Source organism: Cherax quadricarinatus, chromosome 81 (assembly GCF_038502225.1).
Source record: "Cherax quadricarinatus isolate ZL_2023a chromosome 81, ASM3850222v1, whole genome shotgun sequence".
Classification (NCBI taxonomy): domain Eukaryota; kingdom Metazoa; phylum Arthropoda; class Malacostraca; order Decapoda; family Parastacidae; genus Cherax; species Cherax quadricarinatus.
The window spans coordinates 18,797,616-18,820,675 of NC_091372.1; positions in this window are offsets into that span (position 1 = coordinate 18,797,616).

The following is a 23,060-nucleotide window of genomic DNA, read 5'->3' on the forward strand; positions in this document are numbered from 1 at the left end:
CTATCGTTGACAAGTCGGAGGGCAGTGTGCAGTTAGTACTAGTGTTAAGAAGCCTGAGTGGTAGTGTGTAGTTAGTACTAGTTGTGACAAGTTTGAGTAGCAGTGTGTAGTTAGTACTAGTGATAGCAAGTCTGAGTTGCTGTGTGTAGTTAGTACTAGTATTGGCAAGTCTGAGTGGCAGTGAGTAGTTAGGACTAGTGTTGACAAATCTGAGTGGCAGTGTGTGTGGTCAGTACGAGTGATGAAAAGTCTCAGTGTCAGTGTGCAGTAAATACTAGAGTTAACAGGTCTGAGTGGCAGTGTGTAGTTAGTAATAGTGTTGACAAGTCTGAGTGCAGTGTGCAGTCTGAGGGCAGTGTGTAGTTAGTTCAAGTGTTGACAAGTCTAACTGAGAGCTTGTAGTTAGAACTAGTACTGACAAATCTGAGTGGCAGTTTGCAGTTAGTAATAGTGTTGACATGTCTGAGTGGCAGTGTGTGGGGTCAATATTAGAGTTGACAAGTTTGAGTGGCAAATTGCAGTTGTTGACATGTCTGAGTGGCAAATTGCAGTGTTGACATGTCTGAGTGGCAATGTGTAGTTACTACTAGTGTTAACAAGTCTGAGTGGTAGTGAGTAGCTAGTACTAGCGTTGACATGATCGAGTGGTAATGAGTCGTTAATATAGTGTTGACATGTCTGAGTGGCAGCGTATAGTTAGTACTAGTGTTGACAAGTCTGAGTGCCAATGTGTGGTCAGTACTATTGTTGATAAGAGTCTAAATGGCAGTGTGCGGTCAGTACTAGTGATGACATTTCTGAATAGCAGAGTGTAGTTACCAAGAGTGTTGACATGACTGAGTGGCAGTGTGTAGTTATTACTAGCATTAACATATCTAAGTAGCAGTGTGTAGTTAGTACTAGTGATGACAGATCTTAGTGGCAGTGTGTGGGCAGTACTAGTGTTAGCAAGTCTGAGTGGCAGTGTGTGGTCAGTACTACAGTTGACAAATCTGAGTGGCAATATGTGGTCATTACGAGTGTTAACTCTGGATGGCAGTGTGTGATCAGTTCTAGTGTTGACAAGCCTGAGTGGCAGTGTGTAGTTAGTACTAGTGATGACAAGTGTGAGGGGCATTGTGTACTTAGCACAAGTATTGACAAGTCCGCGTGGCAGTGTGTAGTTAGAACTAGTATTGACAAGTGAGAGTGGCAGTGTATACTTAGTACTTGTGTTGACATGTCTGAGGGGTAGTGTGTTGTTAGTACTACTGTTGACAAGTCTGAATGGCAGTGTGCAGTTAGTACTAGTGTTGATAATTCTGAGTGGCAGTGTGTTAGTACTACTGTTGACAAGTCTGAGTGGCAGTGTGTAATTAGTAATTGTGTTCACAAGTCTGAGCGGCAGTGTGAAGTAATAGTAGTGTTGATAAGTCTGAATGGCAGTTTGTAGTTAGAACCAATGTTGACACGATTGAGTGCAATGTGCAGTTAGAACTATTGTTGATAACATCTTAGCGGCAGTGTGCAGTTAGAACTAGTGTTGACAAGTCTGAGTGGCAGCGTGTGAGGTCACTACTAGAGCTGACATGTCTGAGTGGCAGTGTGTAGTTAGCACTAGTAATGACATGTGTGAATGACAGTGTGTAGTTAGTACTAGTGTCGACATGTCTGAATGGCAGTGTGTAATTAGTACTAGTGTTGATATGTGTGAATGGTACTGTGTAGTTAGTGCTAGTGTTGACAACTCTGAGTGGCAGCGTGTAGTTAGTACTAGTGTTGGGAAGTTTGATTGGCAGGGTGTGGTCAGTACTAGTTATGACAAGTCTCAGTGGCAGTGTGTGGTTAGCACTAGTTTAGACAAGACTGAATGGCACTGTGTAGTTACTAAGAGTGTTGACATGACTGAGTGTCAGTGTGTATGGTCACTATTAGTGTTGACAAGTCTGAGTGTCAGTGTGCAGTTAGTACTAGTGTTGACATATTCGAGTGCAAATTAGTAGTTAGTGCTAATTTAGACAAGTCTGAGTGGCAATGTGTATTTAATACTAGTTTTGGCACGTCTGCGTGGCTGTGTGTAGCTAGTGCTAGTGTTGACAAGTCTGATTGGCAGTGTGTGGTCAGTACTAGTGTTGACAAGGCTGAGCGGCAGTGTGTTGTGAGTGCTAGTGATAACAAGTTTGAGTGTAAGTGTGCGGTCAGAACTAGTGTTAACAAGTCTGAGTGGCAGTGTCTGGTCATTACTAGTGTTCACTAGTCTGGGTGTCAGTGTGCGGTCATTACTAGTGTTAACAAGTCTAAGTGGCAGTGTGTCGTCAGTACTAGTGTCAACAAGTTGAATGAACATGTGTGGTCAGTACTAATGTTAACAAGTCTGAGTGGCATTGTGTGGTCAGCACTAGTGTTAACAAGTCTGAGTGGCAGTGTGTGGTCAGTACTAGTGTTAACAAGTCTGAGTGGCAGTGTGTGTGGTCAGTACTAATGTTAACAAGTCTGAGTGGCAGTGTGTGTGGTCAGTACTAATGTTAACAAGTCTGAGTGGCAGTGTGTGGTCAGCACTAGTGTTAACAAGTCTGAGTGGCAGTGTGTGGTCAGTACTAGTGTTAACAAGTCTGAGTGGCAGTGTGTGGTCAGTACTAGTGTTAACAAGTCTGAGTGGAAGCGTGTGGTTAGTACTAGTGTTAAGAAGTCTGAATGGCATTGTGTGGTCAGTTCTAGTGTTCACAAGTCTGAGTGGCAGTGTGTGTGGTCAGTACTAATGTTAACAAGTCTGAGTGGCAGTGTGTGGTCAGCACTAGTGTTAACAAGTCTGAGTGGCAGTGTGTGGTCAGTACTAGTGTTAACAAGTCTGAGTGGCAGTGTGTGGTCAGTACTAGTGTTAACAAGTCTGAGTGGAAGCGTGTGGTCAGTACTAGTGTTAACAAGTCTGAGTGGCAGTGTGTGGGCAGTACTAGTGTTAACAAGTCTGAGTGGAAGCGTGTGGTCAGTATTAGTGTTAACATGTCTGAGTGGCAGTGTGTGGGCAGTACTAGTGTTAACAAGTCTGAGTGGTAGTGTGTGGGAAGTACTAGTGTTAACAAGTCTGAGTGGCAGTGTGTGGTCAGTACTAGTGTTAACAAGTCTAAATGGCAGTGTGTGGTCAGTACAAGTGATGACAAGTCTGAGTGGAAATGTGTCGTCAGTATTGATGTTAATACGTCTGAGTGGCAATGTCTGGTCAGTACTAGTGATGACATTTCTGAATAGCAGTGTGTAGTTACCAAGAGTGTTGACATGACTGAGTCGCAGTGAGTGTCTTCATCATTAATGTTGACAAGTCTGATTGTCAGTGTGCATTTAGTGCTAGTTTTGACAAGTCTGAGTGGCAGTGTGTAGTTATTACTAGTATTGACATATCTGAGTAGCAGTGTGTTGTTAGAACTAGTAATGACAGATTTAGTGACAGTGTGTTGGCAGTACTAGTGTTAGCAAGTCTGAGTGTCAGTGTGTGGTCAGTACTAGAGTTGACAAGTTTGAGTGGCAGTGTGTAGTTAGTACTAGTGATGACAAGTGTGAGGGGCATTGTGTACTTAGCACAAGTATTGACAAGTCCGCATGGCAGTGTGTAGTTAGAACTATTGTTGACAAGTCAGAGTGGCAGTGTATACTTAGTACTTGTGTTGGCATGTCTGAGTGGTAGTGTGTTGTTAGTACTACTGTTGACAAGTCTGAATGGCAGTGTGCATTTAGTACTAGTGTTGACAATACTGAGTGGTAGTGTGTTAGTACTATTGTTGACAAGTCTGAGGGGCAGTGTGTAATTAGTAATAGTGTTCACAAGTCTGAGCGGCAGTGTGAAGTAATAGTAGTGTTGATAAGTCTGAATGGCAGTTTGTAGTTAGAACCAATGTTGACACGTCTGAGTGCAATGTGCAGTTAGAACTATTGTTGATAACATCTGAGCGGCAGTGTGCAGTTAGAACTAGTGATGACAAGTCTGAGTGGCAGCGTGTGTGGTCACTACTAGAGCTGACATGTCTGAGTGGCAGTGTGTAGTTAGCATTAGAAATGACATGTGTGAATGACAGTGTGTAGTTAGTACTAGTGTTGACATGTCTGAATGGCAGTGTGTAATTAGTACTAGTGTTGACATGTGTGAATGGCACTGTGTAGTTAGTGTTAGTGTTGACAAGTCTGAGTGGCAGCGTGTAGTTAGTACTAGTGTTGGCAAGTCTGAGTGGCAGGGTGTGGTCAGTACTAGTGTTGACAAGTTTGAGTGACAGTGCGCAGTTAACACTAGTTTTGACAAGACTGAATGGCACTGAGTAGTTAATAAGAGTGTTGACATGACTGAGTGTCAGTGTGTATGGTCACTATTAGTGTTGTACTAAGTCTGAGTGAGTCTATTAGTGTGCAGTGTCAGTGTGCATTTAGTACTAGTGTTGACATATTCGAGTGCAAATTAATAGTTAGTGCTAATTTAGACAAGTCTGAGTGGCAATGTGTATTTAATACTAGTATTGGCACGTCTGAGTGGCAGTGTCTAGTTAGTGTTAGTGTTAACAAGTCTGATTGGCAGTGTGTAGTTAGTTCTAGTGTTGACATGTCTGAGTGGCAGTATGCAGTTACAACTATTGTTGACATGTCTGAGCGACAGTGTTTAGTTAGAACTCGTGTTGACAAGTCTGAGTGGATCTGTGCAGCTAGCAGTAGAGTTGACAAGTCTGAGCGGCAGTGTGTGTGTTCTTTATTAGTGTTGAAAAGTGTGAGTGGCAGAGTGCAGTTTGTACTATTGTTGACATATCTGTATGTCAATGTGTAGTTAGCACTAGTGGTAACAATTCTGAATGGCAGTGTGTAGTTAGTACTAGTGCTGACATGTCTGGATGGCGGTGTGTAATTAGTACTAGTGTTGACAAGTCTGAGTGGCAGTGTGTAGTTTGCATTAATGTTGACAATCCTGAGTGGCAATATGTTGTCAATACTAGTGATGACAAGTCTGAATGGCTTTGTGTGGTTAGTACTAGTGTTGTCAAGTCTGAGTGGCAGTGTGTGGTCAACGCTATTGTTGACAAGTCTGAGTGGGAGTGTGCAGTTAGCACTAGTGTTGACAAGCGTGAGTGTCAGTGTGTAGTTATGGATAGTGTTCACATATTCAAGTGGTAATTAGTAGTTAGTTCTAATTTAGACAAGTCTGAGTGGCAGTGTGTAGTTAGTATTAGTGTTGGCATGTCTGAGTGGCAGTGTGTAGTTAGTACTAGTATTGATAAATTTGAGGGGCAGTCTGTAGTTAGTACTAGTGTCTACATGTTCGAGCGGCAGTGTGTAGTTAGTACGAGTGTTGACAAGTCTGAGTGGCAGTGTGCGTGGTCAGTACTAGTGATGACAAGTGTGAGTTGTAGTGTGTGGTCAGTGCAAGTGTTAATTCTGGCAGTGTGTGGTCAGAACTAGTGTTGACAAGGCTGAGCGGCAGTCTCTGGTCATTACTAGTGTTCACTAGTCTGGGTGTCAGTGTGCGGTCATTACTAGTGTTAACAAGTCTAAGTGGCAGTGTGTCGTCAGTACTAGTGTTAACAAGTTGAATGAACATGTGTGGTTAGTACTAGTGTTAAGAAGTCTGAATGGCATTGTGTTGTCAGTTCTAGTGTTCACAAGTCTGAGTGGCAGTGCGTGTGGTCAGTACTATTGTTCACAAGTCTAGGTGTCAGTGTGTGGTCAGTACTAGTGTCAACAAGTCTGAGTGACAGAGTGTGGTCAGTACTAGTGTTAACAAGTCTGAGTGGCAATGTGTGGTCAGTACCAGTGTTAACAAGCCTGAGTGGCAGTGTGTGGGAAGCACTAGTGTTAACAAGTCTGAGTGGCAGTGTGGGGTCAGTACTAGTGTTAACAAGTCTGAATGGCAGCGTGTGGGCAGTACTAGTGTTAACAAATCTGAGTGGCAGTGTGTGGGCAGTACTAGTGTTAACAAGTCTGAGTGGCAGTGTGTGGGCAGTACTAGTGTTAACAAGTCTGAATGGCAGTGTGTGGGCAGTACTAGTGTTAACAAGTCTGAGTGGCAGTGTATGGTCAGTACTAGTGTTAACAACTCTGAATGAAAGTGTGTGGGCAGTACTAGAGATAACGAGCCAGAGTGGTAGAGCGTAGGCAGTACTAGTGTTAACAAGTGTGAGTGGCAGTGTGTGGTCAGTACTAGTGTTAACAAGTATGAGTGACAGTGTGTAGGCAGTACTAGTGTTAACGAGCCTGAGTGGCAGTGTGTGGTCAGTACTAGTGTTAACAAGTCTGAGTGGCAGTGTGTGGTCAGTACTAGTGTTAACAAGTCTGAGTGGCAGTGTGTGGGCAGTACTAGTGTTAACAAGTCTGAGTGGCAGTGTGTGAGCAGTACTAGTGTTAACAAGTCTGAGTGGCAGTGTGTGGGCAGTACTAGTGTTAACAAGTCTGAGTGGCAGTGTGTGGTCAGTACTAGTGTTAACAAGTCTGAGTGGCAGTGTGTGGTCAGTACTAGTGTTAACAAGTCTGAGTGGCAGTGTGTGGTCAGTACTAATGTTATCAAGTCTGAGTGGCAGTGTGTGGGCAGTACTAGTGTTAACAAGCCAGAGTGGTAGTGTGTGGGCAGTACTAGTGTTAACAAGTCTGAATGGCAGTGTGTGGGCAGTACTAGTGTTAACAAGTCTAAGAGGCAGCATGTTGGAAGTACTAGTGTTAACAAGTCTGAGTGGCAGTGTGTGGGCAGTACTAGTGTTAACAAGTCTGAGTGGCAGTGTGTGGGCTGTACTAGTGTTAACAAGTCTGAGTGGCAGTGTGTGGGCAGTACTAGTGTTAACAAGTCTGAGTGGCAGTGTGTGGGCAGTACTAGTGTTAACGAGCCTGAGTGCCAGTGTGTGTGAGTAGTACTAGAGATATCAAGTCTGAGTGGCAGTGTGTGGTCAGTACTAATGTTAACAATCTGAGTGGCAGTGTGTGGGCAGTACTAGTGTTAACGATCCTGAGTGGCAGTGTGTGGGCAGTATTAGTGTTAACAAGTCTGAGTGGCAGTGTGTGGGCCGTACTTGTGTTAACAACTCTGAGTGGCAGTGTGTGGGCAGTACTAGTGTTAACGAGCCTGAGTGGCAGTGTGTGGGCAATACTAGTGCTAACGAGTCTGAGTAGCAGTGTGTGGGCAGTACTAGTGTTAACAAGTCTGAGTGGCAGTGTGAGGGCAGCACTAGTGTTAACAAGTCTGAGTGACAGTGTGTTGGCAGTACTAGTGTTAACGAGCCTGAGTGGCAGTGTGTGGGCAGTACTAGAGTTAACAAGTCTGAGTGGCAGTGTGTGGTCAGTACTAGTGTTAACAAGTCTGAGTGGCAGTGTGTGGGCAGTACTAGTGTTAACGAGCCTGAGTGGCAGTGTGTGGTCAGTACTAGTGTTAACAAGTCTGAGTGTCAGTGTGTGGGCAGTACCAGTGTTAACAACCCTGAGTGGCAGTGTGTGGGCAGTACTAGTGTTAACAAGTCTGAGTGGCAGTGTGTAGGCAGTACTAGTGTTAACAAGTGTGAGTGGCAGTGTGTGGTCAGTACTAGTGTTAACAAGTCTGAGTGGCAGTGTGTGGGCAGTACTAGTGTTAACAAGTCTGAGTGGCAGTGTGTGGGCAGTACTAGTGTTAACAAGTCTGAGTGGCAGTGTGTGGGCAGTACTAGTGTTAACAAGTCTGAGTGGCAGTGTGTGGGCAGTACTAGTGTTAACAAGTCTGAATGGCAGTGTGTGGTCAGTACTAGTGTTAACAAGTCTGAGTGGCAGTGTGTGGGCAGTACTAGTGTTAACAAGTCTGAGTGGCAGTGTGGTCAGTACTAGTGTTAACAAGTCTGAGTGGCAGTGTGTGGTCAGTACTAGTGTTAACAAGTCTGAGTGGCAGTGTGTGGGCAGTAAGTGTTAGCAAGTCTGAGTGGCAGTGTGTGAGCAGTACTAGCATTAACAAGTCTGAGTTGCAGTGTGTGGGCAGTACTAGTGTTAACAAGTCTGAGTGGCAATGTGTGGGCAGTGCTAGTGTTAACAAGTCTGAGTGGCAGTGTGTGGGCAGTACTAGTGTTAACAAGTCTGAGTGGCAGTGTGTGGGCAGTACTAGTGTTAACAAGTCTGAGTGGCAGTGTGTGGTCAGTACTAGTGTTAACAAGTCTGAGTGGCAGTGTGTGGGCAGTACTAGTGTTAACAAGTCTGAGTGGCAGTGTGTGGTCAGTACTAGTGTTAACAAGTCTGAGTGGCAGTGTGTGGGCAGTACTAGTGTTAACAAGTCTGAGTGGCAGTGTGTGGGCAGTACTAGTGTTAACAAGTCTGAGTGGCAGTGTGTGGGCAGTACTAGTGTTAACAAGTCTGAGTGGCAGTGTGTGGGCAGTAAGTGTTAACAAGTCTGAGTGGCAGTGTGTGGGCAGTACTAGTGTTAACAAGTCTGAGTGGCAGTGTGTTGGCAGTACTAGTGTTAACAAGTCTGAGTGGCAGTGTGTGGGCAGTACTAGTGTTAACAAGTCTGAGTGGCAGTGTGTGGGCAGTTCTAGTGTTAACAAGTCTGAGTGGCAGTGTGTGGGCAGTTCTAGTGTTAGTACTAGAGATACAAGTCTGAGTGGCAGTGTGTGGTCAGTACTAGTGTTAACAAGTCTGAGTGGCAGTGTGTGGGCAGTACTAGTGTTAACAAGTCTGAGTGGCAGTGTGTGGGCAGTACTAGTGTTAATAAGTCTGAGTGGCAGTGTGTGGTCAGTACTAGTGTTAACAACACTGAGTGGCTGTGTGTGGACAGTTCTAGTGTTAACAAGTCTGAGTGGCAGTGTGTGGGCAGTACTAGTGTTAACAAGTCTGAGTGGCAGTGTGTGGGCAGTACTAGTGTTAACAAGTCTGAGTGGCAGTGTGTGGGCAGTACTAGTGTTAACAAGTCTGAGTGGCAGTGTGTGGTCAGTACTAGTGTTAACAAGTCTGAGTGGCAGTGTGTGGGCAGTACTAGTGTTAAGAAGTCTGAGTAGCAGTGAGTGGGCAGTACTAGTGTTAACAAGTCTGAGTGGCAGTGTGTGGTCAGTACTAGTGTTAACAAGTCTGAGTGGCAGTGTGGGGGCAGTACTAGTGTTAACAAGTCTGAGTGGCAGTTTGTGGGCAGCACTAGTGTTAACAAGTCCGAGTGACAGTGTTTTGGCAGTACTAGTGCTAACGAGCCTGCGTTGCAGTGTGTGGGCAGTACTAGAGTTAACAAGTCTGAGTGGCAGTGTGTAGGCAGTACTAGTGTTAACCAGTCTGAGTGGCAGTGTGTGGGCAGTACTAGTGTTAACAAGTCTGAGTGGCAGCGTGTGTGCAGTACCAGTGTTAACAAGTCTGAGTGGCAGTGTGTGGGCAGTACTAGTGTTAACAAGTCTGAATGGCAGTTTTTGGGCAGTACTAGTGTTAACAAGTCTGAGTGGCAGTGTGTGGGCAGTACTAGTATTAACAAGTCTGAATGGCAGTGTGTGGGCAATGATGTTGTTAATAAGTCTGAGTGACAGAGTGTGGGCAGTACTAGTGTTAACACGTCTGAGTGGCAGTGTGGGCTGCACTAGTGTTAACAAGTCTGAGTGGCAGTGTGTGGGCAGTACTAGTGTTAACAATTCTGAGTGGCAGTGTGTGGGCAGTACTAGTCTTAACGATCCTGAGTGGCATTGTGTGGGCAGTACTAGTGTTAACAAGTCTGAGTGGCAGTGTGTGGGCAGTACTAGTGTTAACAAGTCTGAGTGGCAGTGTGTGGGCAGTACTAGTGTTAACAAGTCTGAGTGGCAGTGTGTGGGCAGTACTAGTGTTAACAAGTCTGAGTGGCAGTGTGTGGGCAGTACTAGTGTTAACAAGTCTGAGTGGCAGTGTGTGGGCAGTACTAGTGTTAACAAGTCTGAGTGGCAGTGTGTGGTCAGTACTAGTGTTAACAAGTCTGAGTGGCAGTGTGTGGGCAGTACTAGTGTTAACAAGTCTGAGTGGCAGTGTGTGGGCAGTACTAGTGTTAACAAGTCTGAGTGGCAGTGTGTGGGCAGTACTAGTGTTAACAAGTCTGAGTGGCAGTGTGTGGGCAGTACTAGTGTTAACAAGTCTGAGTGGCAGTGTGTGGGCAGTGTTAGTGTTACCAAGTCTGAGTGGCAGTGTGTGGTCAGTACTAATGTTATCAAGTCTGAGTGGCAGTGTGTGGGCAGTACTAGTGTTAACATGACTGAGTGGCAGTGTGTGGGCAGTACTAGTGTTAACAAGTCTGAGTGGCAGTGTGTGGGCAGTACTAGTGTTAACAAGTCTGAGTGGCAGTGTGTGGGCAGTACTAGTGTTAACAAGTCTGAGTGGCAGTGTGTGGGCAGTACTAGTGTTAACAAGTCTGAGTGGCAGTGTGTGGGCTGTACTAGTGTTAACAAGTCTGAGTGGCAGTGTGCGGCCAGTACTAGTGATAACAAGTCTGAGTGGCAGTGTGTGGGCAGTGCTAGTGTTAACAAATCTGAGGGGCAGTGTGTGGGCAGTACTAGTGTTAACAAGTCTGAGTGGCAGTGTGTGGTCAGTACTAGTGTTAACAAGTCTGAGTGGCAGTGTGTGGGCAGTACTAGTGTTAACAAGTCTGTGTGGCAGTGTGTGGTCAGTACTAGTGTTAACAAGTCTGAGTGACAGTGTGTAACAGTACTAGTGTTAACGAGCCTGAGTGGCAGTGCAGTGTGGCAGTACTAGTGTTAACAAGTCTGAGTGGCAGTGTGTGGGCAGTACTAGTGTTAACAAGTCTGAGTGGCAGTGTGTGGTCAGTACTAGTGTTAACAAGTCTGAGTGGCAGTGTGTGGTCAGTACTAGTGTTAACAAGTCTGAGTGGCAGTGTGTGGGCAGTACTAGTGTTAACAAGTCTGAGTGGCAGTGTGTGGGCAGTACTAGTGTTAACAAGTCTGAGTGGCAGTGTGTGGGCAGTACTAGTGTTAACAAGTCTGAATGGCAGTGTGTGGGCAGTACTAGTGTTAACAAGTCTGAGTGGCAGTGTGTGGGCAGTACTAGTGTTAACAAGTCTGAGTGGCAGTGTGTGGGCAGTACTAGTGTTAACAAGTCTGAGTGGCAGTGTGTGGGCAGTACTAGTGTTAACAAGTCTGAGTGACAGTGTGTGGGCAGTACTAGTGTTAACAAGTCTGAATGGCAGTGTGTGGGCAGTAAGTGTTAGCAAGTCTGAGTGGCAGTGTGTGAGCAGTACTAGCATTAACAAGTCTGAGTGGCAGTGTGTGGGCAGTACTAGTGTTAACAAGTCTGAGTGGCAGTGTGTGGGCAGTACTAGTGTTAACAAGTCTGAGTGGCAGTGTGCGGGCAGTACTAGTGTTAACAGTGGGCAGTACTAGTGTTAACAAGTCTGAGTGGCAGTGTGAGAGCAGTACTAGTGTTAACAAGTCTGAGTGGCAGTGTGTGGTCAGTACTAGTGTTAACAAGTCTGAGTTGCAGTGTGTGGGCAGTACTAGTGTTAACAAGTCCGAGTGGCAGTGTGTGGCAGTACTAGTGTTAACCAGTCTGAGTGGCAGTGTGTGGGTCAGTACTAGCGTTAACAAGTCTGAGTTGCAGTGTGTGGGCAGTACAAGTGTTAACAAGTCTGAGTGGCAGTGTGTTGTCAGTACTATTGTTAACAACTCTCAGTGGCAGTATGTAGGCAGTACTAGTATTAACGAGCCTGAGTGGCAGTTTGTGGGCAGAATTAGTGTTAACCAGTCTGAGTGGAAGTCTGTGGGCAGTACTAGTGTTAACAAGTCTGAGTGGCAGCGTGTGTGCAGTCCTAGTGTTAACAAGTCTGAGTGGCAGTGTGAGGGCAGTACTAGTGTTAACAAGTCTGAATGGCAGTGTTTGGGCAATACTGGTGTTAACAAGTCTGAGTGGCAGTGTGTGGGCAGTACTAGTGTTAACACGTCTGAGTGGCAGTTTGTGGGCTGCACTAGTGTTAACAAGTCTGAGTGGCAGTGTGTGGGCAGTATTAGTGTTAACAAGTCTAAGTGGCAATGTGTTGGTAGTACTAGTGTTAACAAGTCTGAGTGGCAGATTGTGGGCAGCACTAGTGTTAACAAGTCTGAGTGGCAGTGTGTGGGCAGTACTAGTGTTAACAAGTCTGAGTGGCAGTGTGTGGTCATTGCTAGTGTTAACAAGTCTGAGTGGCAGGGTGTGGGCAGTACTAGCGTTAACAAGTCTGAGTGGCAGTGTGTGGGCAGTACTAGTGTTAACAAGTCTGAGTGGCAGTGTGTGGGCAGTACTAGTGTTAACAAGTCTGAGTGGCAGTGTGTGGGCAGTACTAGTGTTAACAAGTCTGAGTGGCAGTGTGTGGGCAGTACTAGTGTTAACAAGTCTGAGTGGCAGTGTGTGGTCAGTACTAGTGTTAACAACTCTGAGTGGCAGTGTGTGGGCAGTACTATTGTTAACAACTCTGAGTGGCAGTGTGTAGGCAGTACTAGTGTTAACGAGCCTGAGTGGCAGTTTGTGGTCAGTATTAGTGTTAACCAGTCTGAGTGGCAGTGTGTGGGTAGTACTAGTGTTAACAAGTCTAAGAGGCAGTGTGTTGGCAGTACTAGTGTTAACAAGTCTGAGTGGCAGTGTGTGGGCAGTACTAGTGTTAACAAGTCTGAATGGCAGTGTGTGGGCAGTACTAGTGTTAACAAGTCTGAGTGGCAGTGTGTGGTCAGTACTAGTGTTAACAAGTCTGAGTGACAGTGTGTGGGCAGTACTAGTGTTAACAAGTCTGAATGGCAGTGTGTGGGCAGTACTAGTGTTAACAAGTCTGAGTGGCAGTGTGTGGGCAGTACTAGTGTTAACAAGTCTGAGTGGCAGTGTGTGGGCAGTACTAGTGTTAACAAGTCTGAGTGGCAGTGTGTGGTCGGTACTAGTGTTAACAAGTCTGAGTGGCAGTGTGTGGGCAGTACTAGTGTTAACAAGTCTGAGTGGCAGTGTGTGGGCAGTACTAGTGTTAACAAGTCTGAGTGGCAGTGTGTGGTCAGTACTAGTGTTAACAAGTCTGAGTGGCAGTGTGTGGGCAGTACTAGTGTTAACAAGTCTGAGTGGCAGTGTGTGGGCAGTACTAGTGTTAACAAGTCTGAGTGGCAGTGTGTGGGCAGTACTAGTGTTAACAAGTCTGAGTGGCAGTGTGTGGTCAGTACTAGTGTTAACAAGTCTGAGTGGCAGTGTGTGGGCAGTACTAGTGTTAACAAGTCTGAGTGGCAGTGTGTGGGCAGTACTAGTGTTAACAAGTCTGAGTGGCAGTGTGTGGGCAGTACTAGTGTTAACAAGTCTGAGTGGCAGTGTGTGGGCAGTACTAGTGTTAACAAGTCTGAGTGGCAGTGTGTGGTCAGTACTATTGTTAACAAGTCTGAGTGGCAGTGTGTGGGCAGTACTAGTGTTAACAAGTCTGAGTGGCATTGTGTGGGCAGTAATAGTGTTAACAAGTCTGAGTGGCAGTGTGTGGGCAGTACTAGTGTTAACAAGTCTGATTTAGAGTGTGCGGGCAGTACTAGTGTTAACAAGTCTGAGTGGCAGTGTGTGGTCAGTGCTAGTGTTAACAAGTCTGAGTGGCAGTGTGTGGGCAGTACTAGTGTTAACAAGTCTGAGTGGCAGTGTGTGGGCAATACTTGTGTTAACAAGTCTGAGTGGCAGTGTGTGGGTAGTACTAGTGTTAACAAGTCTGAGTGGCAGTGTGTGGGCTGTACTAGTGTTAACAAGTCTGAGTGCAGTGTGTGGGCAGTACTAGTGTTAACAAGTCTGAGTGGCAGTGTGTGGTCAGTACTATTGTTAACAAGTCTGAGTGGCAGTGTGTGGGCAGTACTAGTGTTAACAAGTCTGAGTGGCATTGTGTGGGCAATAATAGTGTTAACAAGTCTGAGTGGCAGTGTGTGGGCAGTACTAGTTTTAACAAGTCTGAGTGGCAGTGTGTGGGCAGTACTAGTGTTAACAAGTCTGAGTGGCAGTGTGTGGGCAGTACTAGTGTTAACAAGTCTGAGTGGCAGTGTGTGGGCAGTACTAGTGTTAACAAGTCTGAGTGGCAGTGTGTGGTCAGTACTAGTGTTAACAAGTCTGAGTGGCAGTGTGTGGGCAGTACTAGTGTTAACAAGTCTGAGTGGCAGTGTGTGGCAAGTACTAGTGTTAACAAGTCAGAGTGGCAGTGTGTGGGTAGTACTAGTGTTAACAATCTGAGTGGCAGTGTGTGGGCAGTACTAGTGTTAACGATCCTGAGTGGCAGTGTGTGGGCAGTATTATTGTTAACAAGTCTGAGTGGCAGTGTGTGGCAGTACTAGTGTTAACGAGCTTGATTGGCAGTGTGTGGGCAGTTCTAGTGTTATCAAGTCTGAGTGGCAGTTTGTGGGCAGCACTAGTGTTAACAAGTCCGAGTGACAGTGTGTTGGCAGTACTAGTGTTAACAAGCCTGCGTGGCAGTGTGTGGGCAGTACTTGTGTTAACATGTCTGAGTAGCAGTGTGTGGTCAGTACTAGTGTTAAGAAGTCTGAGTGGCAGTGTGTGAGCAGTACTAGCATTAGCAAGTCTGAGTGGCAGTGTGTGGGCAGTACTGCTTTTAACAAGCCTGAGTGGCAGTGTGTGAGCTGTACTAGTGTTAACAAGTCTGTGTGGCAGTGTGCGGGCAGTTCTAGTGATAACAAGTCTGAGTGGCAGTGTGTGGGAAGTGCAAGTGTTAGCAAGTCTGAGGGGCAGTGTGTGGGCAGTACTAGTGTTAACAAGTCTGAGTGGCAGTGAGTGGGCAGTACTTGTGTTAACATGTCTGAGTAGCAGTGTGTGGTCAGTACTAGTGTTAAGAAGTCTGAGTGGCAGTGTGTGGGCAGTACTAGTGTTAAGAAGTCTGAGCAGCAGTGAGTGGGCAGTCCTAGTGTTAACTAGACTGAGTGGCAGTGTGTCGTTAGTACTAGTGTTAACAAGTCTGAATGGTAGTGTGTGGGCAGTACTAGTGTTAACAAGTCTGAGTGGCAGTGTGTGGGCAATACTTGTGTTAACAAGTCTGAGTGGCAGTGTGTGGTCAGTACTAGTGTTAAAAAGTCTGAGTGGCAGTGTGTGGTCAGTACTAGTGTTATCAAATCTGAGTGGCAGTGTGTGGGCAGCACTAGTGTTAACAAGTCTGAGTGGCAGTGTGTGGGCAGTCCTAGTGTTAACAAGTCTGAGTGACAGTGTGTGGGCAGTACTAGTGTTAACAAGTCTGAGTGGCAGTGTGTAGGCAATACTGGTGTTAACAAGTCTGAGTGGCAGTGTGTGGGCAGTACCAGTGTTAACAACTCTGAGTGGCAGTGTGTGGGCAGTACTAGCGTTAACAAGTCTGAGTTGCAGTGTGTGGGCAGTACAAGTGTTAACAAGTCTGAGTGGCAGTGTGTTAACAAGTCTGAGTGGCAGTGTGTACTAGTGTTAACGATCCTGAGTGGCAGTGTGTGGGCAGTACTAGTGTTAACAAGTCTGAGTGGCAGTGTGTGGGCAGTACTAGTGTTAACAAGCCTGAGCGGCAGTGTGTGGGCAATACTGGTGTTAACAAGTCTGAGTGGCAGTGTGTGGACAGTACTAGTGTTAACAAGTCTGAGTGGCAGTGTGTGGGCTGTACTAGTGTTAATAAGTCTGAGTGGCAGTGTGTGGGTAGTAATAGTGTTAACAAGTCTGAGTGGCAGTGTGTGGGCAGTACTAATATTAACACTCTGAGTGGCAGTGTGTAGGCAGTACTAGTGTTAACAATCCTGAGTGGCCGTGTGTTGGCAGTGTTAGTGTTAACAAGTCTGAGTGGCAGTGTGTGGGCAGTACTAGTGTTAACAAGTCTGAGTGGCAGTGTGTGGGCTGTACTAGTGTTAACAAGTCTGAGTGGCAGTGTGTGGGCAGTACTAGTGTTAACAAGTCTGAGTGGCAGTGTGTGGGCAGTACTAGTGTTAACAAGTCTGAGTGGCAGTGTGTGGTCAGTACTAGTGTTAACAAGTCTGAGTGGCAGTGTGTGGGCAGTACTAGTGTTAACAAGTCTGAGTGGCAGTGTGTGGGCAGTACTAGTGTTAACAAGTCTGAGTGGCAGTGTGTGGGCAGTACTAGTGTTAACAAGTCTGAGTGGCAGTGTGTGGGCAGTACTAGTGTTAACAAGTCTGAGTGGCAGTGTGTGGGCAGTACTAGTGTTGACAAGCCTGAGCGGCAGTGTGTGGGCAATACTGGTGTTAACAAGTCTAAGTGGCAGTGTGTGGGCAGTACTAGTGCTAACAAGTCTGAGTGGCAGTGTTTGGGCTGTACTAGTGTTAATAATTCTGAGTGGCAGTGTGGGGGCAGAACTAGTGTTAAAAAGTGTGAGTGGCAGTGTGTGGTCAGTACTAGTGTTAACAAGTCTGAGTGGCAGTGTGTGCGCAGTACTAGTGTTAACAAGTCTGAGTGGCAGTGTGTGAGCAGTACTAGTGTTAACAAGTCTGAGTGGCAGTGTGTGGGCAGTACTAGTGTTAACAAGTCTGAGTGGCAGTGTGTGGGCAGTACTAGTGTTAACAAGTCTGAGTGGCAGTGTGTGGGCAGTACTAGTGTTAACAAGTCTAAATGGCAGTGTGTTGGGAGTACTAGTGTTAACAAGTCTGAGTGGCAGTGTGTGGGCAGTACTAGTGTTAACAACTCTGAGTGACAGTGTGTGGGCAGTACTAGTGTTAACAAGTCTGAGTGGCAGTGTGTGGGCAGTACTAGAGTTAACAAGTCTGAGTGGCAGTGTGAGGGCTGTACTAGTGTTAACAAGTCTGAGTGGCAGTGTGTGGCCAGTACTAGTGATAACATGTCTGAGTGGCAGTGTGTGGGCAGCACTAGTGTTAACAAGTCTAAGTGGCAGTGTGTTGGCAGTACTAGTGTTAACAAGTCTGAGTGGCAGTGTGTGGGCAGTACTAGTGTTAACAAGTCTGAGTGGCAGTGTGTGGGCTGTACTAGTGTTAACAAGTCTGAGTGGCAGTGTGTGGGCAGTACTAGTGTTAACAAGTCTGAGTGGCAGTGTGTGGGCAATACTGGTGTTAACAAGTCTGAGTGGCAGTGTGTGGGCAGTACTAGTGTTAACAAGTCTGAGTGGCAGTGTGTGGGCAGTACTAGTGTTAACAAGTCTGAGTGGCAGTGTGTGGGCAGTAATAGTGTTAACAAGTCTGAGTGGCAGTGTGTGGGCAGTACTAGTGTTAACAAGTCTGAGTGGCAGTGTGTGGGCAGTACTAGTGTTAACAAGTCTGAGTGGCAGTGTGTGGGCAGTACTAGTGTTAACAACTCTGAGAGGCATTGTGTGGGCAGTACTAGTGTTAACGAGCGTGAGTGGCAGTGTCTGGGCAGTACTAGTGTTAAAAAGTGTGATTGGCATCGTGTGGGCAGTACTAGTGTTAACAAGTCTGAGTGGCAGTGTGTGGGCAGTACTAGTGTTAACAAGTCTGAGTGGCAGTGTGTGGGCAGTACTAGTGTTAACAAGTCTGAGTGGCAGTGTGTGGTCAGTACTAGTGTTAACAAGTCTGAGTGGCAGTGTGTGGGCAGTACTAGTGTTAACAAGTCTGAGTGGCAGTGTGTGGGCAGTACTAGTGTTAACAAGTCTGAGTGGCAGTGTGTGGGCAGTACTAGTGTTAACAAGTCTGAGTGGCAGTGTGTGGGCAGTACTAGTGTTAACAAGTCTGAGTGGCAGTGTGTGGGCAGTACTAGTGTTAGCAAGTCTGAGTGGCAGTGTGAGGCCAGTACTAGTGTTAACAAAGTGGCAGTTTTTGGGCAGTATTAGTGTTAACCAGTCTGAGTGGCAGTGTGTGGGCAGTACTAGTGTTAACAAGTCTGAGTGGCAGCGTGTGTGCAGTACCAGTGTTAACAAGTCTGAGTGGCAGTGTGTGGGCAGTACTAGTGTTAACAAGTCTGAGTGGCAGTGTGTGGGCAGTACTAGTCTTAACAAGTCTGAGTGGCAGTGTGTGAGCAGTACTAGTCTTAACAAGTAAGAGTGGCAGTGTGTGGGCAGTACTAGTGTTAACAAGTCTGAGTGGCAGTGTGTGGGCAGTACTAGCGTTCACAAGTCTGAGTGTGTGGTACTAGTGTTGTGGCAGTGTGTGGGCAGTGTGTTGGAAGTACTAGTGTTAACAAGTCTGAGTGGCAGTGTGTGGGCAGTACTAGTGTTAACAAGTCTGAATGGCAGTGTGTGGGCAGTACTAGTGTTAACAAGTCTGAGTGGCAGTGTGTGGTCAGTACTAGTGTTAACAAGTCTGAGTGACAGTGTGTGGGCAGTACTAGTGTTAACGAGCCTGAGTGGTAGTGTGTGGGCAGTATTAGTGTTAACAAGTCTGAGTGGCAGTATGTGGTCAGTACTAGTGTTAACAAGTCTGAGTGGCAGTGTGTGGTCAGTACTAGTGTTAACAAGTCTGAGTGGCAGTGTGTGGGCAGTAAGTGTTAACAAGTCTGAGTGGCAGTGTGTGGGCAGTACTAGTGTTAACAAGTCTGAGTGGCAGTGTGTGGGCAGTACTAGTGTTAACAAGTCTGAGTGACAGTGTGTTGGCAGTACTAGTGTTAACGAGCCTGAGTGGCAGTGTGTGGGCAGTACTAGAGTTAACAAGTCTGAGTGGCAGTGTGTGTATTCAGTACTAGTGTTAACAAGTCTAAGTGGCAGTGTGTGGTCAGTACTAGTGTTAACAACTTTGAGTGGCAGTGTGTGAGGAGTGCTAGTGTTAACAACTCTCAGTGGCAGTATGTAGGCAGTACTAGTGTTAACAAGTCTGAGTGGCAGTGTGTGGGCAGTACTAGTGTTAACAAGTCTGTGTGGCTGTGTGTCGGCAGTACTAGTGTTAACAAGTCTGATTAGCAGTGTGTGGGCAGTACTAGTGTTAACAAGTCTGAGTAGCAGTGTATGGTCAGTACTAGTGTTAACAAATCTGAGTGGCAGTGTGTGGGCAGTACTAGTGTTGACAAGCCTGAGCGGCAGTGTGTGGGCAATACTGGTGTTAACAAGTCTAAGTGGCAGTGTGTGGGCAGTACTAGTGTTAACAAGTCTGAGTGGCAGTGTTTGGGCTGTACTAGTGTTAAAAATTCTGAGTGGCAGTGTGGGGGCAGTACTAGTGTTAACAAGTCTGAGTGGCAGTGTGTGAGCAGTACTAGTGTTAACAAGTCTGAGTGGCAGTGTGTGAGCAGTGCTAGTGTTAACAAGTCTGAGTGGCAATGTGTGGTCAGTACCAGTGTTAACAAGCCTGAGTGGCAGTGTGTGGGAAGCACTAGTGTTAACAAGTCTGAGTCACAGTGTGTGGTCAGTGCTAGTGTTAACAAGTCTGAGTGGCAGTGTGTGGGCAGTACCAGTGTTAACAACTCTGAGTGGCAGTGTGTGGGCAGTACTAGCGTTAACAAGTCTGAGTTGCAGTGTGTGGGCAGTACAAGTGTTAACAAGTCTGAGTGGCAGTGTGTTGTCAGTACTATTGTTAACAAGTCTGAGTGGCAGTGTGTGGGCAGTACTAGTGTTAACAAGTCTGAGTGGCAGTGTGTGTGCAGTACTAGTGTTAACAAGTCTGAATGGCAGTGTGTGGGCAGTACTAGTGTTAACAATCTGAGTGGCAGTGTGTGTGCAGTACTAGTGTTAACGATCCTGAGTGGCAGTGTGTGGGCAGTACTAGTGTTAACGAGTCTGATTGGCAGTGTGTGGGCAGTACTAGTGTTTACGAGTCTGAGTAGCAGTGAGGTGGCAGTACTAGTGTTAACAAGTCTGAGTGGCAGTGTGGGGGCAGTACTAGTGTTAACAAGTCTGAGTGGCAGTGTGTGGGCAGTACTAGTGTTAACGAGCCTGAGTGGCAGTGTGTGGGCAGTACTAGTGTTAACAAGTCTGAGTGGCAGTGTGTGGGCAGTACTAGTGTTAACAAGTCTGAGTGGCAGTGTGTAAGCAGTACTAGTGTTAACAAGTCTGAGTGGCAGTGTGCGGGCAGTACTAGTGTTAACAAGTCTGAGTGGCAGTGTGTGGGCTGTGCTAGTTTTAACAAATCTGAGGGGTAGCGTGTGGGCAGTACTAGTGTTAACAAGTCTGAGTGTCAGTGTGTGGGCAGTATTAGTGTTAACAAGTCTGAGTGGCAGTATGTGGTTAGTACTAGTGTTAACAAGTCTGAGTGGCAGTGTGTGGTCAGTACTAGTGTTAACAAGTCTGAGTGGCAGTGTGTGGGCAGTACTGGTGTTAACAAGTCTGAGTGGCAGTGAGTGGGCAGCACTAGTGTTAACAAGTCTGAGTGGCAGTGTGTGGTCAGTACTAATGTTAACAAGTCTGAGTGGCAGTGTGTGGGCAGTACTAGTGTTAACAAGTCCGAGTGGCAGTGAGTTGGCATTACTAGTGTTAACAAGTCTGAGTGGCAGTGTGTGGTCAGTACTAGTGTTTACAAGTCTGAGTGGCAGTGAGTGGGCAGTACTAGTGTTAACAAGTCTGAGTGGCAGTGTGTGGTCAGTACTAGTGTTAACAAGTCTGAGTGGCAGTGTGTGAGCAGTACTAGTGTTAACAAGTCTGAGTGGCAGTGTGTGGGCAGTACTAGTGTTAACAAGTCTGAGTGGCAGTGTGTGGGCAGTACTAGTGTTAACAAGTCTGAGTGGCAGTGTGTGGTCAGTACTAGTGTTAACAAGTCTGAGTGGCAGTGTGTGGTCAGTACTAGTGTTAACAAGTCTGAGTGGCAGTGTGTGGGCAGTACTAGTGTTAACAAGTCTGAGTGGCAGTGTGTGGGCAGTACTAGTGTTAACAAGTCTGAGTGGCAGTGTGTGGGCAGTACTAGTGTTAACAAGTCTGAGTGGCAGTGTGTGTACTAGTGGCAGTACTAGTGTTAACAAATCTGAGTGGCAGTGTGCGGGCAGTACTAGTGTTAACAAGTCTCAGTGGCAGTGTGTGGGCAGTACTAGTGTTAACAAGTCTGAGTGGCAGTGTGAGGGCAGCACTAGTCTTAACAAACATGAGTAGCAGTGTGTGAGCAGTACTAGTCTTAACAAGTCTGACTGACAGTGTGTGGGCAGTACTAGTGTTAACAAGTCTGTGGTGGGCAGTACTAGTGTCACCAAGTCTGAGTGGCAGTGTGTGGGCAGTACTAGCGTTAACAAGTCTGAGTGGCAGTGTGTGGGCAGTACTAGTGTTAACAAGTCTGAGTGGCAGTGTGTGGTCAGTACTAGTGTTAACAAGTCTGAGTGGCAGTGTGTGGGCAGTACTAGTGTTAACAAGTCTGAGTGGCAGTGTGTGGGCAGTACTAGTGTTAACAAGTCTGAGTGGCAGTGTGTGGGCAGTACTAGTGTTAACGAGCCTGAGTGGCAGTGTGTGTGTGTGCAGTACTAGTGTTAACAAGTCTGAGTGGCAGTGTGGGCAGTACTAGTGTTAACGATCCTGAATGGCAGTGTGTGGGCAGTATTAGTGTTAACAAGTCTGAAAGGCATTGTGTTTGCAGTACTAGTGTTAACAAGTCTGACTAGTGTTAACAAGTCTGAGTGGCAGTGTGTGGCAGTACAGTACAAGTGTTAACAAGTCTGAGTGGCAGTGTGTGGGCAGTACTAGTGTTATCAAGTCTGAGTGGCAGTATGTGTACAGTACTAGTGTTAACAAGTCCGAGTGACAGTGTGTTGGCAGTACTAGTGTTAACAAGCCTGCGTGGCAGTGTGTGGGCAGTACTAGAGGTAACAAGTCTGAGTGGCAGTGTGTGGTCAGTACGAGTGTTAACAAGTCTGAGTGGCAGTGTGTGGTCAGTACTAGTGCTAACAACTCTGAGTGGCAGTGTGTGTGTGGGCAGTACTAGTGTTAACAACTCTAAGTGGCAGTGTGTAGGCAGTACTAGTGTTAACGAGCCTGAGTGGCAGTTTGTGTGCAGTATTAGTGTTAACGAGTCTGAGTGGCAGTGTGTGGGCAGTACTAGTGTTAACAAGTCTGAGTGGCAGTGTGTGAGCAGTACTAGCATTAACAAGTCTGAGTTGCAGTGTGTGGGCAGTACTAGTGTTAACAAGTCTGAGTGGCAGTGTGTAAGCAGTACTAGTGTTAACAAGTCTGAGTGGCAGTGTGCGGGCAGTACTAGTGTTAACAAGTCTGAGTGGCAGTGTGTGGGCAGTACTAGTGTTAACAAGTCTGAGTGGCAGTGTGTGGGCAGTACTAGTGTTAACAAGTTTGAGTGGCAGTGTGCGGGCAGTAATAGTGTTAACAAGTCTGAGTGGCAGTGAGTGGGCAGTACTAGTGTTAACAAGTCTGAGTGGCAGTGTTTGGTCAGTACTAGTGTTAACAAGTCTGAGTGGCAGTGTGTGGGCAGTACTAGTGTTAACAAGTCTGAGTGGCAGTGTGTGGACAGTACTAGCATTAACAAGTCTGAGTGGCAGTGTGTGGGTAGTACTAGTGTTAACAAGTCTGAGTGGCAGTGTGTGGGCAGTACTAGTGTTAACAAGTCTGAGTGGCAGTGTGTGGGCAGTACTAGTGTTAACAAGTCTGAGTGGCAGTGTGTGGGCAGTACTAGTGTTAACAAGTCTGAGTGGCAGTGAGTGGGCAGTACTAGTGTTAACAAGTCTGAGTGGCAGTGTGTGGTCAGTACTAGTGTTAACAAGTCTGAGTGGCAGTGTGTGGGCAGAACTAGTGTTTAGAAGTCTGAGTAGCAGAGAGTGGGCAGTACTAGTGTTAACAACTCTGAGTGGCAGTGTGTAGGCAGTACTAGTGTTAACGAGCGTGAGTGGCAGTGTGTGGTCAGTACTAGTGTTAACAAGTCTGAGTGGCAGTGTGTGCGCAGTACTAGTGTTAACAAGTCTGAGTGGCAGTGTGTGAGCAGTACTAGTGTCAACAAGTCTGAGTGGCAGTGTGTGGGCAGTACTAGCGTTAACAAGTCTGAGTGGCAGTGTGTGGGCAGTGTTAGTGTTAACAAGTCTGAGTGGCAGTGTGTGGGCAGTACTAGTGTTAACAAGTCTGAGTGGCAGTGTGTGAGCAGTACTAGTGTCACCAAGTCTGAGTGGCAGTGTGTGGGCAGTACTAGCGTTAACAAGTCTGAGTGGCAGTGTGTGGGCAGTGTTAGTGTTAACAAGTCTGAGTGACAGTGTGTGGTCAGTACTAGTGTTAACAACTCTGAGTGGCAGTGTGTGGGCAGTACTAGTGTTAACAAGTCTGAGTGGCAGTGTGTGGGCAGTACTAGTGTTAACAAGTCTGAGTGGCAGTGTGTGGGCAGTACTAGTGTTAACAAGTC